The following is a 17,053-nucleotide window of genomic DNA, read 5'->3' as shown; positions in this document are numbered from 1 at the left end:
AAAAACCTCAAAAAGCACAACTCTGCTAAAGACAGGACACAACTGAAGGAAGTAAGTTTATCACGACATATGTTCTTTAAGAATGACAAACTCTTAAAATTGGGTTAAATACTAGGCTTTAAGGAAAGCTCTCAATTTCAATTAAAATGTTTGACTAAAAATAATCACTCCTGGGAAAATGATACTGGTTGACAAGAGATTTAAGTGAACTTAGTATTAAACTAACGGGTTTGGAACAAGGCTGATGCCCAAAAAAAGGCATTTAATAGCACTTCCTTTTCTTGAACATGCTCAAAAGATTGTAAGACATACCACCTTTAGTTCAAATATAGCCTCTCTGTGTCACATTTTACTGGACTGACACTGTAGAGAAAATTACAGTATAAATTCAGCCACTAGTCACAAATTAAGTTTTTTTTAAGTTCTATTGGTCTCTCAAACCTAAAGAACCACCTCATCTCAATAGTCTTTTAAACAAATCAGTTTACAGACAGGAATGAGTAACACACTTGCCCTTGAGACTGAGGATGTGCCTATATAGCTATATGCTGACAAAGTCCTTTGCCAACACTGCTACGCTGGCAGGAGTCAAGGCAGCTCCAACCCAGACAATGTAGGCTCCATTACTGCGTCACCAGCACCAAGGTAATCAAAACTTTCCTCTCAGCCAGGTCATCAGCTCAGGTACAGTTCAACACTGTTGCGTTTTAAAAAGTACAAAAGTCCCATGTCCAGACAACCTGCCAAGTACAGAGAAAATGAACTGGAATCTGTCTGGACTTATCCACATGGACAAACCCAGACACACTGAAGACATAACTTAAAGTTGAATTAATCGCAAAAGCCACAGGCCATCCAGGCAGAAAGGCTTAAGAAAATCCATAGCAGTGTCATTACCATTCTCTTCCTTACAAGGTTTTACTAGGGCAAAGGTATAGCAGCAAAAAGTTAAAAATACAGTGATGGCCTTGGTCTTCGTTCAAGAATACTATAAAGAGCCCACCACTCTACCACTCTTGATTCTCACGCACAGGGGTCGCAACGAATATTGTACTCTCAGACGCAAAAAGGCTGGCCTCGCCAACCCAACCCCTCTGCTGGCATGCTCCTCTTCTTCCAAACCTTGGTCTTCATCTCCCCCTGGTGGACTGTGCAGAGAGGGGAAATTTTTGCTCCACCTAGAAATTCCTCCTCTCGAATCAAGACAACTCCATTCATCTTCCAGTTATTAGGAAATCCTCACCTCAGAGGCACCAACAGGCAAAACGAGCAAGGCCATCCAGAGTAAGGGGGTTCTGCCACACCCATGTGGCCAGCAGGTGGCCAAATGGGCAAGGGTAGCTCTCTTGCTCTGGAGCTATGGCAGTGAACACTTAGAAAAAACAATTATTTTAATACATATACACAGATTTCTCTGCATTTACCTCCTGTGGCACTGGAAAACAGAACTAGAGCTCAGCTTGTTCTTGGACAGGATGAAATGGAACAAGGTATGAAAGAATATCCGTAATTATTATAGACATATCACATGAAATCTGGATCAATAATGCATGATGGTATACAGACCCAGAATTCCTAACTGACTTTCTTACATTCTTTAAAAGACGCCAAAATACCATACTACTACCATTGTCCAAATGCAACAGGACACTTCATCAACTGAAGTGCATAATGACGGTGAAAGACAAGTCAATCAACCTTTCTCAGCTGATACTAATATGAAGCTTTTGTCAGCAGAGTCAACAGAAGCTGTCTATGCCAGACCTACACTCAACTTCCAGACCTACTCAATACAACCCATCTCATGAATTGTTGCAGCTCCCTCACTTTTGTACTGAGCATTTCTTTGTATTACTTTGCCTCCAAATTCCGTCCAAAGATTTCAGAAAATGGGCAACTGGCATTTCCTCTGCCCTTACTCAGCTATTTCCAAAAATCTACTTTCAAAATGTGGGCAACACACTTGAGAGTAAATCTCAACTACAGGTACATTTATAGCAGAAATAGCTACGTGCTTCTATTCCGTATTTTCTAGGTCCCCAAAATTTAGCAATGTTTACACAGTAGAAAGACAGATAGCAATGTAGACAATGTAGATGGTTGAATTCCGTCAATATCAAACCAGGTCTACCAACTGCGCTGTTTCATTCTCACAAGTCACTGTGGTGAACAGAAAAACTAAAAGATATGTCTCCTCCCCAGTCTGGGTTAGTACAAGCTAAAACTCGCCACTGTAAACTTTCAGAGTGACAATTGCTTTGTTCAGCACTTGGGAATTCTGAAGTACTTACATTTTATTAAAAATAAACTTGAAGGTACTATCTGTAGGCAATATTAAACACCTTATCTCAATGTGTCAAGTATACAAAACTGTTTAACTTTCTAAAAACTTCACTTAATCATATGAAGACTTTGCAATTCTTAGTGAAAGCTAACTTGGTCGATATGGAGGAAGCAGAAAAAAGGCAAGTCTGTAAATAGAGCAGAAATACAGATGACGATGACTTTTTTTTGAGACTTAAGAGATTTTTTTTCAGTCTTATAAAATGTTCTAACTTTACCTGAGTCTGCTGATAATCAGCCATCTTTCGTACTAGCACAGGAATAAGTTTTCCAACTTTTTTCCACCTGTGGGACACAGCATATGTACTTAATTCATTGTGGAAAAAACTGCTTTCACTCCACTTGTGAAAAAGTTCCGATTTAAAAAACATGTTTTCTTAAATGTATCAAGGTACTGTAGTAAGCGCCTTAGAAATACCAGTAAACCTACCTAAACTACAGTTGAAAACACCCTGGAATCTACCAGCTTAAACAACAAATTTGCAATGGCTACGCAGATGCATCTGTATACATACAGGCATTATGTCAGCATTTTCTCCAACAACGTCAATCAATTTAGGAATCTGCTTTCTTTAGATGATGTTTGGCTTTAATAGTTAGGTGGCTCTGAAGCTATCAAGCAATGCCTCTGTAGGCCTGGTAGACTTGACTTCTTTCTTCCATTATGTATCACATTTCATCCATCTATTCTCTATCACCTTCACTACAATTCCAGGTGGCAACTTGTGTTCTCAGAACAAAGCAGTGGCATCCTGCTTTCAATTTATGGGACTTCTAAAAACCCATGGTTTTTTTTTGTTGTTGGTTTTTTTGTTTCTTTTTATGTTGCTCTTGCATAGTTGCCTTTTCTCCCTTTTAAAGGGCTCATTTTGAGATATCAAGCCATCTAGGTATCTAGCTAACATAGCAATTTGCAAAAGCAAACAACTTTCTCTTTTGGAAAGATGCACCTGTGAAACACCTTTGGCTTATCATACTCTTAAGTCAGCTTCTGGCATATGGTTGCTCTCAGACAGGTTGCCTATAATTGTTTCTACTCAAACGAGTGAGCTCACCAGTGACGACAGGCTTTGAACTCACCTAATAAGACGCTTTTAGGGACAGCAAAGTTCATAGCTTTATTTCTGCAGAGAGTCAACCCTGATCAATCTACATTCCAGCACATTTATTTCATTGCATACTCCCCCGTTCCGTTGTCCTTGATGTCTTGCACACATTCTCATCGACTTTGAATTTGGGGATTGCAGCAAGTTTCCTAACAGGAAGGCACACCCCTTAACATCCAGCGTTTATAAGGCTAGATGGTTTATCATCTTCCGCTGACGTGGGCACAAATAATGGAAAACTTACTTGCCATGTAGAACAGTGAGAATCAAGACCCTGGGAACAATCAATGCTAATATTTTTCTCAATTGAAACACATGATCTTTTTGCAGCTCTCCTGAAAGTTACTTTCTTAGTAAGGTAAGTCAACTATAGACTTGACTACCTTTTATTTAAAAACAAAACAAAACCAAACCACACACACAAACCCCAACAAACTAAGTTTGGGGTAAAACCCACCAGAGTTTAGGCAGTTATGTGAAATAATTCCAAAGAAAGGATAAAAACAGCATCAATCAAAAAACCAAAAGAATTAGTATCAATCCAGTATCACAATACTTCAGTTGTGTTTGTGGAACAAACTAAGCTACAGCTATTTGAGTTTTTGCAAATGCAAAACTAATCTACCAAGTCTTGTATACATAAATGATACTGTTATACCAATAAAAGAACACATTGCTGAACCACGCAATTTTGAAAGCAAAAGTAACAGTGACTTGGCATGAAAATCTAAGACTTTTCCCACTTTTAATACAGTTTTATGTAATGGTTGCATCAAAGGAAAAGATTTTTAAAAGGTTGAAAAATATTTCTAAAAGAAAAAGTTAGTTTAGAATAACAACACATACTCTATCACAGCTAAGGGGTATAAAAAAAAGCTAGTGTTTTTAAAGCTTCAAGAAGTACATAGCTAAAATTTCTTAAAAAAAAAAAAAAAAAAGGCTTTTGCAGTTGGATGGCCTGTGTGTTTATCTTTGTTTTTCATTAATAACTTTTGTGATCATTGGCCTGTGTCAGCTAAGCTTCAACCAAGTCCCTAAAACAGAGCTGCTAAACCCGATCAGCACACCCAAGAGTTATTTGGCTGCGAGCAGCCTCTCGAGTCAGTTGTTACCCACCAGTGGCTGAAAGCCAAGCGGTCCATTAGGCTTATCTGAGGGTGGCTACTGTCCCCTGTGCTGGCTACGTGACCTTGGATCAGCATGCCAGCTAGTCGCAGAAGTGCCATTCCTTGCCAAGCCATTAAAGGAGAGGATTGTGGGAGAAGGGATGGAGCTGAAGGAGGATAAGGGAGGAGGGCTAAGGCTAGTGAGGAGTAAAGCCATAGGAGGGCAGGCTGTATGGGTTTGCTCATAATGGAACGAGTTATTTTGAAAGGTGCTTTTCCTTTCAGACACATTATGTATTGTGTATTATTGCAGCCTGCACTTATCTGACTCTCAAAATGCATGATTTCCATACCCAGTTAGAAGTGGGCAAGTCACACTACTTTAGCGGATGATGATACACTTAAAAAGCATAACCATCCTATTTAAAAATTCAACTTTTTCACCTAGAAATGAATATTAAGTTAGAAATGTTGTAAAGTATTTTTTATCTAACTAGGTTCCACTAGAAAAGAAAAAAAAAGGGGGGGACTGAAATATATTTTTTCTTATTAATAGAGAAATATACTATTTAGTTCCCAAAATAACTTTTTAGGGTTTTAGCACAAGAATATATTGCATTCTTGCTTTTATCACTATTACCTGCAGTAACTAAATTCTTTACCTCCCTAAAAAACAATGAGGAAAACATGCCCAAAATTTTTAGATAAGATGGGCTCTATTTTATTGTTATTTTTCTCAAGTACGGGCATCACTCTGTGTCATAACTTTGAGTTTTTATTTTAAAATATAAGATTCAACTTTGATTACATCATACAGATTTTTAAAGAGTCGGTAAGACATATGACAAAAATAAATGTGGAGAGGAAATGAAGGTATTTTCTAGAACTATTTATAGTAATCCAGTCATGCTGAACTGATTGTATTTCCATCTATATTGAAAATGCACAGACAGCTGCATACAAAATAGATGTCATCAACTTTCAACTTACATCCAGTGCAAAAAATAACAGGTAAACATACTTGTAAGTAGACTAACATTGCTTTCAGTTTACACAGGGAAAGAAAACTTTACTGTGGCCAAATCTTGAAACCAACAATTTGTATAGATAACCATATATCTCTGTGAAATATATTCACATGTCAGAACTCCTAAAGATTAGGCTCATTTTCTTAAGAACTAAATTTTTACATCGGTACAATATTTATTTTAATGAAACCACTTAGACAAAAGTAAATTGTTGGCAACATGAAGTTGTTTTTATTTTTTTAATTAAAAGAAGATTTAATTAAAAAAGATTTAATTATAACCTAGTTTCCCCCAAGTGTCTGGAAACTAGCCAAGAGCTATTGGTTTCTATATGAACAATAGAAGCTGAATTCTGAACAGGCAAAGCTAATACTTTGTGTATCATGTCTTTGGTAAATTATGCCTTTTCTATCTGTCTACCTCTTAATTTTAAAATTTGTAAGCTTTGGAGTCAAAAGGGCACTCTAATTTACCTGGATCAACAAACCTCCTAGACAGGCCACCTGAAATCAGTTAGTTCAAAAGGTAAATGAAAGACATATTTGGTCCCTCTTCCATTTCCTCTTATGTTCTAAGGCATTAACAGAGGATTTAGTTGCAGTGGTTCCATCATTCGCAATGTTTAATGTCCTGAAGTTCCCCTTTGTCAAGAGGGCACAACCATGGAAGATACTAACACACCTGACTATATGCGGTTATTCTTCCAGTGAAGAAGAATACCAGGATACAAGAATTAAATAGTGTTGAGACCAGACCAGACATTCAGTCTTGTTTCAGCCTTTTGCTACACTACCTACCTGTTATTTGACTGCTTGAGGATCTCTCATAGAAGATCTCACAGGAAAAAGTCAAGAACTGTGGAGCTCTGCTTCACTTGATGAAATCCACATTTAGCTTTGAATCTTTTCAACTTTAATACTATATCAAATTTATCTCCAGTGCAGATACTTATTTTAATTAAGGCGATTCCTTCAATTCACTGTTCAGAAAATGGTTCATTGGCAATGAAAAGCATACCCATATGGCTTGCTAGAAATATTTTGTTCAGAAGCAGGTGGTGCACATGCAGTAAAGTTTTAGCAGTGTTCCATAAGGATCAATTCCATAGTCTAGTATTTCTGCTATACTGTGTAAGCAGGGGAAAAAAGGCAACAATTGACCTTCCCACCTTAAAATAGGGACAGAACTTAAGGAGGAAAAAGGTAACCAGACACTCAGTTTACAAAATAAACAAAATATAACAAAGCCTCCCCCATCTACAATGCTGTTTATTCAAACTGTATTTATTTGATCTATCTACAAAGTCTACATCAAGATCTCAAACATCCAAACACTTCCACCAGGACCAGTAAGCATAAATTGTGCTCACTGGCAAGAGAACCTCAGTTTTATCAACAAAAGTAATTGTACATAAATCCACCTTGGGAAAGTAGGGAGGCCACAGACATGATCCCAAACAAACACATTCAAGGGAATCTACAAACCGTTCCTGAGCTTCTTCACCATATCTCTTAGAAAGAGTCCATCATGCATAGCTTCAGGGTAGTAATATGTACCGATGTTTCCATTTAAGAAGAAAAATTACTTTGTATTAGTTAGTACCCTGCTAGAATGTAGGGAGTGTGAGAATATAGAAAGCTTTTCCTTTCGGTATCTTTTTGTCCATCAAGTGTACAAGCCAAGACTCTTCTGTCTTTTGTTAATAAACACATCAGAAACTAGGAATATCTAAAAGTAGACAGGATTTTAACAAGTGGCAGAAGTAAATGCACTTCAGGATACTTCTGCCTCTGCCTGACTAGCATTTCAGCATGTTTCTAAAGCAGTGAGGGTCACATTACTTATCCTGATTACCTGCACATTGTAATTCACAACCAGGTTTCATACACATCATTCAATTTGTAATTCAAAATATGAGTTCCCAGTTAGAAGCTGTTATTTTGGAGGGAAGAAAGAATGACAAGGACCATGGAACATTATGTTCTGACCTTCAGATGATTTCTGGAGGCAGTTCATACAGCATTTATCTGTTTAGTTATCTTAAAGAATACACTCAAAATCCTGACCTCTCAAAAACTGTCTGCTTTTTCCATTTTGACATCAGTTCTGTACTTCTGGGTGGTTTAACAGTAATAAAAAGCATCCCAGATATACTTACAAAGTAAAACTAAAAGCAGAAGTCAAACAATATCCCCACAATATACCAGCTACCATCTTCTGCTTGCAGCATGTCAGCATAGTATATAGTTCAATCCTCTCAAAAGGGGCAGAATACACTGGACTCCTGAAATGCTACGACAATAGACTGGTCCTTAACTCTCCAGGTATCACATCAGAGCACTTATGCTACTTTAAGGCACACAGAGAGACAACAAAATTCATTGTTACTTGCTCTCCTGTTGGCAAAGATAATGGAGGGTATAGATAAGGAAAGTTACCAGTGGTAGAATGGAAACAGAAGTTTTAAAGCAAGAGCCTCTGAGTGTGTCTTCATCTGCACCCCATGGTAAGCCTGATCTCGAGGGTCAAGATCAAAAGTGCCTACACATGTTCTCACCAGAAATGTCTTAACTTCATAATTCACTCTCTGCACAAGTTCATTGACTTTAGCTACAGAATGTAAGCAAACAGATGGCTTATGCTGCCAGGAATGTGCTGAAGACTTAAAGAAATATAAACCCAGAGGATGCACAAGTTTCACTGGACTCAAGGGAAAGGGTAGAATGAAAGAGAGAAGGGAAGGAGTAGGCAAGAGCACTTACACATATCACACCTTCTGAAATAACACCACAAAAGAGCAACACAGACATCCTTAGCTTTACATCTGATTCATCAGAGGATAGAAAAGAAAGCATATCTTGCTCAAGAGTAGCTGTTATGAAGGTCAGTGTGTAAGATGTGCAGAGCTGAAAGATACCTGCTGACATCAAGCAGGTATGAGCCTGTATTGCTGAACCAGTAAAAGATATCGTGAGAAACTAGAGGGGAGGGAGGTCTTCGGAAAAAAAAAAAAAAATTTGCTTTGCCTTTTTGTTTTAAAACAGAAGACTGCAAAAAGCCCCAAACACTGCAAGATAAATTAGCTAAGGAGTATAAGGATAAAGAGCAGACCAACACTATTGCACTATGGCCCTGATCAACTTTAAACCAGCTTCCACAGCAGTGCTGTGTGCTCCAGGTTTAAAAAAAGCAATACGCAGGCAAATAAAATTTATAAAACATTTTCTAATCTGAAGTTCTCAATAACTTCTTATAATCAATCCTGGAATCAGAACGTGCAGGATAACTTTTACGATTATTTTACATAAAAGAAGATCTCTCATTTCTTTTACCTATTATTTTACATAGAAGATTCCATTTCTTTTACCAGAAAGCCAGCATTGCCAGCCCTAGCCCTTGGGAGGCCGGTGCCCGCCAGACGGCTGGGCTGGTGGAAGGAGCAGGCACAAACCCAACACACCCTCTTCCACCCAGCAGCTGTGCCTGCAACACACCCCCCGCAACAACATTGGGCTTGCTTTAATCAGCTTTTGACAGATAATGAATGCATTTGCAGCTGTGACAAGTTGAGTATCACCTGAAAGTATGATCCTCAATTATTTTTCTTACAGTTCTTCCCCTTCTTTCTTTTAATAGTTTCTTAATAGTCCTGAAAATGTAATTTAGTGTAATAGCAAAGACTTGCAAGTATAGAATTTGACTGCTGTTTAATGCTAGTTAAAATGAAAAGCGTATTATAACAAACCACGACTCGTTATCTTCACACAGTACAAGTATTTTGCTATCAACAAGATTAGAATGGGTATGATGCCTGGAAAAGCATACTCGAAACAATAATCTAAAAAAGCAGCTGTCTCAGAAGCCACAAAATGCATTAGGGATCTAAATTCATTAGCTGTCGCTTCTGCACATGAACACAAACGCCCTGGATCTGATCAGGAAGCAGCTTAACTCCCACCTCCCCTCGCCTCCCCCCCAGCATGTTCCAGGCATAACAGGCACCTTTTCCCTGGAAATTAAAACAAGGGAAACGAGAGCAAATCCCACTTTTCCCCTCACCCTCTAACTGGCCCACTGAAGAAGCAATGGACCCTAGATCTGGTCCCCGTAGTCTGAAGTTATTCAGGCTCCTGCCTCCCACAGGGAGCCCTCTAATTTGCTTGGGGCACCTTTCTTCCCTTCCTTTTGAAGCTGGACCTGGTTCACCCGAAAAGGAAAGGTTGCCTGGGACAGAGGAAAACCAAAACAGAAAGACTCTGAGCCTGATGCCTAAGAGTTGGCAATACAGCCTTGTCTCTTCACTCTGTTTTTTGAGGGTTTGTTTTGGTTTGGTTGGTTTTTTTTTTTAACCTGTGGTCATTTCAGTTTAAGAAAAAAAAAAAGCACAAACCTGCAACACACACAGGCTAGGGAGTAGAGACCAGTATTCCAGTCTCCTTACTCCCAGGGCACTGCAGTTCAATGGTTAATGCAGTATCAGAGAATTTCCTACATCTTGCATTATTGAAGTAGAACCATTGTGCAGCCAATATAAACAGTGGAGGTCCTCCCAACTGGACTATTTCAGACTTCGATGCTAGAAGATGTGCACCTGACTGTGCTAAGCCTATGCAGAGCTAGATTTGAGGCTTCCCGCTTCTCGGATGAATGCTTGAATAAGCAGAAGTACACAGCAAACACATTTCAAGAAGAACACGCTGTAACTTCAGCTTCTGGTTTTGAATCAAGTAGACAGACGTGCTTGATGTACGGCGCCTTGACTGAGATACTTCAGCTCCAGAGCATACCAAGAATTCAAGCTTACTGCCGGTCTCTGCTTTTGTCAGTGGGTCATTTTAGGCAAACATGCTCAAAACACATTTCAGAGATGTTTAATTCTACTTCTTGGTTCAGTCTTTCCTATTTTTTTAAAACACAATGCACAAGGTGGAAACTACTACTGCCTCTTAGCTGGGTCTCACCTCTGGTTCAATCACTGGTAAAGTAGGAGTAAATTTTCATAAGAGTTGGTATATCCAACTGAAATTTATATTCAACTGGAGTCGGTATATTAAATTTTGTTTAAATCTAAGGAAAGCTCTTTGTGCATCTCTTTATAACAGTGTTGACATAACTTTGGGTTAGTAAAAGAACATAGTTCTGGCCAAAAAAACCCCTCCCCCCTAATTCTCTCTGCTAATGAAGAGTGCATTGATATGTGTATTTAATATCCATGTTTTAAAGATAATATTGGCTGCTTTCTGCCATAATAGCTTTGCTAATGCTTTTGTAAATCAAATCTTCCTTAGTCATAGCCTTCCCCTTCTGCAAGACCTAAGGACGAAATCATTTAGAAGAAATTATGTAGGCAAGTTCCCACTGAAAAAATAAAATGGGAAAGAAATAGGTATAAATTCCCATATTCTCCCTCTCAAAAAACTGATGTTTCATACAAACGGAAAGGATAAAAATTAATCTTGTGGGTTTTAAGTTGCTCCTCTCCCTTATTCACCATGGAATATGAAAACCATGAGCTTAAAGTCCTGAACAACTGCAGTATATTGCTGGTCTAGACAGACCTCAGCAGAAAGAGATTTAGAATGATACAATCTAAAAGGAAAATTCTTTTTCTGTTTGTTTGTTGTTGGTTTTTTGTTTGTTTTGGTTTTGTTCCAGGAAAGGTCTGGGACTTTGGGTCATTTTAAGGAAGCTTGCTCATTTATAACTGAAAAAAATGAATATATTGTACATGTTTAATGGCGGTCACATGCTCAAAGACCTCATCATTAATCTGGGGGTAACTGAAAGAGGAAAAAAAAAAAAAACCACCACCAAAACAAATGAACATCACCATTGACAACTTAATACTACCAATTGTAAGAGTGCTCTCTACAGTTTGTACTGGTATTCTTATAAACAAAATAGGAAATCCATATTCACACCTAATCCATATTCCCCTAACTTCACCTAGACACCCTGACAAAAACAAGATGGAAATGAACAGACTGTATATATCTGCTGAGTGTATTTGAAGTTCCACATTTATCTCAACAGCTGGGATGGGGAACAACAGCGAAACACACTGTATCAATATTCCCCGAGTTAAACTCACTTAAGCTTTTTAATGATTTTCTGTCCATTATAATTTTTGCCCAATACACAGCCTTTGTAGCAAATAACCACATCTAAATTGAAGAAACAATATATAGAATTAAGACTATGATTACATCCTGTGATGTACATGGTTAACTGTAATGACAGCAAACTGCGTGCTAATTGTTAAAGAAACAAACTGCACAAACGAAGGAGCCCACTACTTCTAGGAGGTCTTTGTATTCCTTTCTATTTTTTTATTATCACCTAGCAGGACATAGAAATAGCACCAGAATAATTTACTAAAATATATAAAAAGCACAAAGTGAAGCAATCATGGTCACAAAAAACGATTACTGTGTAATTTCTCCAGCAAGCCATGGTCAATGCTGTGAGCAAATGCTTATTTTTGACTGAAGGAAGAGAGAATAATTTCCAAACGGACTTCACACAGCCCTCATTCATGGGGGAAAAGCAGCATGAAAAACCTGAAGATCATTCAGCTGTGTGAGCAGAGAACAGAAAGCACATTACCTTTTTGGCATCCACCAAAGATGTGTTATGGCAGAAACAGATGAAACAACACTGAAGTGCAAAACAAATGACTGGATAAATCACCTATATCCTTTAATTTCTTTGGCCCTTACTGAAAAGCACTTAACCTAGTATATCAAGAAAGAGCAGCTAAAGAAAAAACACCTTTATGCACAAGGTGACAAGCCACCTTTCATTTTATAAAGAAAAGCCTTACACTTGTGATACTACTTCATATTGTGGCCTATGACAGGACTGACTTGAAACACTTGTGAAACTCAGAACATAACCTTCTTGAGTTTCTTTATACTATCTAATTAAAAATAAACAAGACAATGTATCTTTGGCACAATACTTTTACTTCTTTCACTGAAAAAACGTACAAAAACATTTATTTGCGAGAGATAGGCAGGTGTGCGTATAATATCAGCTCAACATAACATAGCCTTCAGAGAAAATTAAAATTGATTAACATCTGTAGAAGTTTGAATGACTCCAACCAGGCAGGCAGTGATTGCATGGGCTAATGACTAGAGCTCTCTTTGCAAAGAACGATCTTCTAACTATGCTGTAAATTGCTGAAAGAGGGACTTCAACCTGAATTTATCACTTGCTAGAATAGCAACTTGCACTCCTGCAACACATTTTCCACCTTTTGTTTTTCAGCTAGCCCTAGCTGCAAGTTCACCTTGTATAGGAAAATCAGACTTGGGCTAAAAATATATTATCTTGAACTATTTTCTTTGCATCATAAAGCAAAGAAGCTTTTAATTCTAAAAGATATTTAATGATCAGCATATTCTGGGAAACAAAGTTTACAACCAGCACTTGAAAATCCATACTTTTACACCACACTTTGCTATTTTTACTCTGTTTTACAGTAAGCAATCAGTATTTTCGTTTCTTATATTTCACCTGCAAACTTCTTTACAAATGCTATATGGACCAATAGATTAAGGCACTACTACTAGAAAGTAAACTAGTCTATATGGGAGTAAAATGATCAGAACTCAGGTATCAAAAGCAATCATCCTACTGTAAGCAAAGATTAAAGAATACTATGTTGACTATGTAAATATATCATTGCAGAGTAGTCACATCCAAGAAATGCCTTCATCTTTCCTGAGGATAAATTTCTAGCAAAAAAGATTTTCTTACTTCAGCACATTCTACTTCCATCACTACTTACAAGAGTTAAAATCAGTAGGACCAAACCTCTCAGGAGCAGTTTGGAGACCTGAACATGTAGAAAGTGACTATTATACATCAAGTCAGAAGGCAGTTAATATGAAAAACAGGAACACAACTCCGACCACTATTTTCTTGGAGGGCTGGCAGCAAACTGTCAGATGCATGTGTGACCTCAAAACAACCTTTTGCCAGATGCCTCTTTAACCTCTTACAATTACATCAACTTCTAAAAAGACTGGTACATTTTACCATTTTCCTCCTTTGGTTATGCAAATTAAGAAGATGTACTTAAAAGACAGATTGAAAACGTTTGGTTCTCTGCATTTTTATCTGTCCTAAAGCCCCAAAATAAAGCTCTCTAATACAGCAGCACATACTTTTTTTTCTCCTCAGAATTAAAACTGCTGTAGAAGTTAAACAAGAATTCTTCGTCTTTCTTTTCTCCTCCCTTGAGTCAGTGTTCAAAACCAAGTAACTTTATGAGTTAGCTGTGGGTCAAGGGGACAAGACAATATTCAGCCAAAGCAATCATTAAATCACTTTTAACAGTATTTATAATTTTTAAGTAAATAATTTTTTTCCATAGAAAGTATGTTATACGTCTTATGTTGCAATCAATAGAAGCCAACACAATTATTCATATTATTCAGATTCAAAAATGGCCTGTTGTAAAGAAGGGCATTTCTGCAAATTTAAAAATAATCAAATTCATACCATGGAAGAGTCATGAACATGTTTCAGGGGCTCAAGCCTTAGAAAGCACAAAAACCCAGAGATGTTGCGGAATGAAAAGTAGGTCATGTATAATAAAGTGTTAAAAATACTAACATCTGATTTGTAGCTGAAAACTATTTTTAAAATCCAGAGGTGTACAAGTAAACGAAGAATTGCACAGCCCTTTGTTAACAAAAACATGTTTTGATGAGGCATTGAAAAGAAAGATTCTCTGTGCTGTACAGAATCCAAGAAAAAAATTTCCTTTAAGAAATATACCTCCTTATACAGCAAAACAATGAATTTCAGTTGTTCTGTAACCCAGTTCCTTTAATCTGCATAAGAGATGCTGACTGAGTTCACTCAACCAAATCACTACTGGCTTTCAGAATACAATCAACACATGCTTTTCAACAGTATTAATATAGCATGAAGCTTGTGCTCCTAATTATTCATGTTTTTGCATTCTGTTTTTTCCCCCTGCTGTAAAATATGCAAATTTACTTCTTTGTGTTATTTAGGTCCCACATGGGCCTCAACAGATCTGTTTGGAAGGAATTACAAGCCAACATCTAGATACATGCTGTCAACATTTCAAGCTTCATTATTTTTATTAGGTTGGAATGTCATTATAGATTTGATATTAGGTTTTAAAAAGCTTTTTATAAATCTGTTGAAAACCTACAGTCTAATAAAATGGTGTACTGATAATTACTACTACTCCACTTTGTGTGTCTGTGCATGAAAGGGAGAGAGAAAAGCCCTACAAGTCTTGAATACAAGAGAAATCCCCATCTAGCGGTACTAATGAAAAACGCAGTTTGTTTTTGTGCAAAATTAGTACCCAAGAGGATTAGCTTGACTTCATTACTGAATGAAGGGTAGCCATTACCTCCTTATGCAACTAAGGATCGGTAACAGGAGAGGACTGTTTCTTCTGAATTCCTCCTCTTCCCTTTTCAGTCAACTCAGTGCCCAAATGAGCTACTAACGATTTTTAAGTATAAAACCCATAAAGCAGCACTTCACAAAACAGGTCATTTAATACTGTAACTTCTTGGCATGCATCAAACCTGTTCACTTACAGTGGCACAGGCTCACACATATAAAGTATTCTTTAGAGAAAAATATTACAAGATTTCCCCAAATCTCAGATTATTATAAAGTTAGTATTAAGTATTTTTAAACTTAAACAACATAATGAAATAGTAGCTTGGTTATTCAAAGACTGAAAGGTTGGAAATAACTACACAAGCACTTACTGTTATAGAAGACATACGTAATATAAGCCCATTGATGCAGAAAGTGAAAGGCCATTGAGACAATGCTTTTTTCCAACTGACACAAAGCCTTGTGCACTTCTTTAATGTAATAGTATATTTTAAAACACTGCAGCAGTCCAGCCTTCCTTACTAGCACCACTAAAAGCTCCTTAAATATTAATGAAAAAACAATGTAGAGATTCACAGGAATCTACTACACATTACTACTGACTCCTAGAAAACAAACAGCAGTAGTAACACTAAGATTTTACAAATCTGTTGATGCATTTAATCTTTGAGATGTGTACACAGGAGAAACCAAAAAACTATTTGAATTGCAGGAATAAACTAGTATGGGGGGAGTTCTCTGATTTGAGAGGATCAGTATATCAAATTTCCCTTTCATAACAGACTCAGTCCTGAAGATTTTAAAATTCCACATTTCTCTCACAAGCAAACATTTAAGCAGTTCTTCAAAATATATGTAGCGATCTGTATTACTAAGATCAATATGGAAACAATAAGGAACTTATCATAAGACCTTTTTACAAGCTGGGTGACAATGGGAGTGTCCCTTAATTTAAATATGCAATTTATCCAATTCTTCCTTCCACAAAAGTACCCCAAAAACTATCTGCGTGCTGAATAAATTCATGGCAAAACAGAAATGGGGAGTTGGAGGGGAACAAGTATATGTAAAGTTGGACTTCAGAAAACAGTCAACACTTCCAGAACTAAAGACTGACTTGTGTTGATGATTTTATTTTTTTACACCTTCAGTACAGAAGACTTTCTGATTTGTTAAGGATGTTCTTTTGCAATACAACTGCAGTTAACAAAGGGAAACATTCAGTTGGCTGTAAATCATACTTTTCTCAGTCTCACAGCTGAGTGAGGATGCTCCTGCCTACACATGAGGATGATCCTGTACGAAGGAATTATAATACTTAATTAACTCAGTAATATATATACAGAATACATTGGAGGAAAGTTCAAGTACCTCATTTAAGATAAAGCCTAAATTCAAATTCTTTGCAGAGATTAGCTTAAAATAGTAAGTCATACCAAAATTTTCAGATAATAATATCTGCTCTCATCCATCATAATTTATCAAACTCATTGTGTACTCTTTTTGCATCCCATTATGTTCCTGACTTTATCACAGCATGTATTAGTGATGAATTCTACAACACCTTGCTTCTCAAAAAAAAATCCTGAATTTTCCACCTTTCATCTAATACCAGTTCTCTTCTACTTTCTTAATAAGAAAGAAATATTTGCCTTATACTGTATTTCATCTCACAGGATGAAAAACAGTAGTTCCCACCTCCTCTTCCGTGAGGTTTTAGATGTTGGTGCAAGCCTGACCACATTTGTTCTGTAGACCTCCTTCTCTTCAGACATCGGCATTGAATCAGAAGGTACACATCAGTTAATTTGACAGATCCAAGACTCACTTAAAAACCACAAGTCCTTCTCCTTATTGGGAAGAGATTTTAAAACACTTAATTTCTTATGTCTATGACTATTTATGTTCTCTTGAGAGGAAACATGACAGGCAAAAATCATGCTTGCTCCAATAGTGAGAAGCATAACAAACAAGTGTTAATCCAAAATTTGCTTACTAGTTGTAGCTTGCCTCCAAGGATCTAGGAAAGAACAGTAGGGAAAAGGGAGATTTGCAGAGCAGGACTGTA

The 17,053-nt window shown here is 37.2% G+C and overlaps 1 protein-coding gene across 1 annotated transcript in view; it reads right to left on the bottom strand.

Moving 5' to 3' along the window:
• The window catches only part of LOC104165758, a gene marked incomplete at its 5' end in the record, with an annotated part of 69,709 nt that overhangs the window by 47,925 nt on the left and 4,731 nt on the right, over positions 1-17,053 (bottom strand). The window lies entirely within an intron of this gene.

Source organism: Cariama cristata, unplaced genomic scaffold, assembly GCF_000690535.1.
Source record: "Cariama cristata isolate BGI_N322 unplaced genomic scaffold, ASM69053v1 scaffold558, whole genome shotgun sequence".
Taxonomy (NCBI): Eukaryota; Metazoa; Chordata; class Aves; order Cariamiformes; family Cariamidae; genus Cariama; species Cariama cristata.
Note: the sequence above shows the minus strand (reverse complement) of the source record. Positions and strands in the feature narration are given on the sequence as shown.